Here is a 2,656-nt window from a genome sequence, read left to right as displayed (position 1 = left end):
CCGCCGGCTGTAGATCTTCTGCCCGCTGCTCTATCATTCTGGGTTCGGGGTTGTTGGCTTTCCTAGGCTTGAGGGGCGGGAGAAGGCAAACTACGTTTCCCAGAGTTCCACGGGACAGTCACAAGGGCGCTTCCTTCCCGCCGCGCCTCGCTCACTTTCCTTGCCCAACCTGGCTGAAGCCGAGGGCGCGTGCGCGTGCGCCTGCAGGCTCTGGGGAGCGGCTTGCGCGTGCAGCCCTGGCTCCTTCTCGTATCTCCCCCTCCCACATACCTCCCCCCTTCCCCGCCCGCCCGCCTCCCTCCCTCCCCCCCTTGCAGGAGCTGGGCCTCGGAGCTGCGTGCGAAAGAGGGAGGCGCGGGTCCGCTCTGCATCCAAGCCCCTTTGGCCTCTTCCGAAAGGTGGGGTCGCAGCCCTCCAGTACGGGTGGGACGGGGGCGGCTGCTTTCCACTTAGGAGGCTGACTCCAGAGCCCCCCGCCCAAGACATCCCCCTTTCTCCATCCACGCGGGTGCGAGGTTTTGTAAACCTAAAGCTGCAATGGTGGGGGGGGGCGCCCTGCAAATTGTGGCTGCGGAAGGGTCGTCGGGGGCAGCCTGGCTGCGCGTGGGTCCCGTGGCGCCTCCCCTCCCACTATCGGGCTTCCTCCTTGCAGTCAGTCTAGTGCATTGGTAGGCAACCTTGGCTCTTTTATGACTCGTGGACTTCAGCTCCCAGAATTCCTGAGCCAGCATGGCTGGCTCAGGAATTCTGGGAGCTGAAGTCCAGGAATCATAAAAGAGCCAAGGTTGCCTACCGCAGGTCTAGTGGCTTCCGAGGGGCGGCGATCCCCCTCCTTGGGAAAGTGGGGGGTCTCATTTCCCGGGACCCCCGGAGGCGGCAGGGACGCGTTTCCCACGGAGCCCGGGGGAGGAGCGGCTTCAGCACCACGGCCAGCGCCCGTCCTCCTCGCGCCGCCTCTCCTACTCCGCCGCCGCCGCCGCCGCCGCCGGGCTCCGGAGGGGCCGCCCCGGGCGGGGTCCGCGCGGCTGCAGAGCCGCCCACGGAGCGTGGCTGGCGGGAGTGACTAGCCGCGCCACCGCTCCCCCTCCGAAGACGGAAAGGCTTTTCCAGCCGCCTTTAACGGCGAACCCTTCCCGGCAGCCTAGAAGGAACCGAGCGGATCAGCGCAGTTCTGCTCTCGGGGGTGGGAGAGGGGCGCCGTCGCTCCCCCAGGACGGCCGCCCCTCGCCCTTCGCTGGCGCAGGGAAGGCTCCGCTCCGCAGGCCCCTCGGAAGGCAGTCCGAGCCCCGGCTCCCTTCTCTGGCCTTCCCTGGTGGGCGGGGGCGGCTGAAGAGAGCCCCAGGAGGAGGGCTCACGCGCCTTTCGGTTCTGGTCGCCCTTTGATTATAATAATAATAATAATAATAATAATAATAATAATAATAATAATAATAATAATAATAGTAAAGTTGGAAGGGACCTTGAAGGTCATCTAGTCCAACCCCCTGCTCAGGCAGGAAACCCTATACCATTTCGGACAAATGGCCATCCAGTCTCTTCTTAAAAACCTCCAGTGTTGGAACATTCACCGCTTCTGGAGGCAGGTTGTTCCACTGGTTAATTGTTCTCACTGTCAGGAAGTTTCTCCTTAGTTCCAGGTTGCTTCTCTCCTTGATGAGTTTCCACCCGTTGCTTCTCGTCCTGCCTTCAGGCGCTTTGGAGAAGAGCTTGACTCCCTCTTCTTTGGGGCAGCCCCTGAGATATTGGAACACTGCTATCATGTCCCCCCTCGTCCTTCTCTTCATTAAACTAGACATACCCAATTCCTGCAACCGTTCTTTGTATGTTTTAGCCTCCAGTCCCCTAATCATCTTTGTTGCTCTTCTCTGGACTCTTTCTAGAGTCTCAGCATCTTTTGATTTAGTTGCTGTTCGTACCGCGCCTCGTTTTCTATGTCGTTGATTCTTATCTCAAGGCTTCAGCTGGGTAATTAATGCTGGAACCAAAGCCGCCTCCCTCCCTTTGACTATGTCCGGGGAAGGACTTGCCCTGCCAGGGAAGGAAGCCGGTTCTTGCCACGAAGAGGGTCTTCCGGACAGCCTTCAATAAAATATGTCCCGATTTAAACTGCTTCTTGTCTGGTTCCTGGAACACCGTTCGGCTTTATGGAGGAGAGTTACTTCCCTCCCTGCAGTTTCGATATATTCAGCCCCTCCAAGAATTCCGTGTCTCGAGCTGCCCCACCTGGCTGTTCTCTACGCGCGTTCAGGGGGATCTGGGCGCCTGTTCCGGCTCAGAAGCCTGCCAAGCTCCACGGTGGCAGTTCCTCCTCAGCCACCACTGTCTCCCAAAATGACCCTTGGGTGGGGATCCACTTCGGGACCCAGGGCTTGGAATAAGAGACTGGCAAGCTTCACAAACCTCTTTTATATCACCCTCAAGAAAACCAGGGGGCCCCTCCCCTCCCCAAGCTATTGGCTTCACTGCCAGAATAACAGAATTGGAAGGGACCTTGGAGGTCTTCCAGTCCAGCCCCTTCCGTGAGAGGTAAACCCTCTACCACTTCAGACAAATGATTCTTTTTGCAAAACTCCAGTGTTGGAGCACCCACAAGTTCTGAAGGCAAACCCTTCCACCGATTGTTCTCACTGTCGGGAAATTTCTCCTGAGGTCCAGG

Source organism: Protobothrops mucrosquamatus, unplaced genomic scaffold, assembly GCF_001527695.2.
Source record: "Protobothrops mucrosquamatus isolate PMUCROS unplaced genomic scaffold, P.Mucros_1.0 scaffold2998, whole genome shotgun sequence".
Classification (NCBI taxonomy): Eukaryota; Metazoa; Chordata; class Lepidosauria; order Squamata; family Viperidae; genus Protobothrops; species Protobothrops mucrosquamatus.
The sequence above is the reverse complement of the archived record's forward strand: the minus strand, read 5'-3'. Positions refer to the sequence as shown.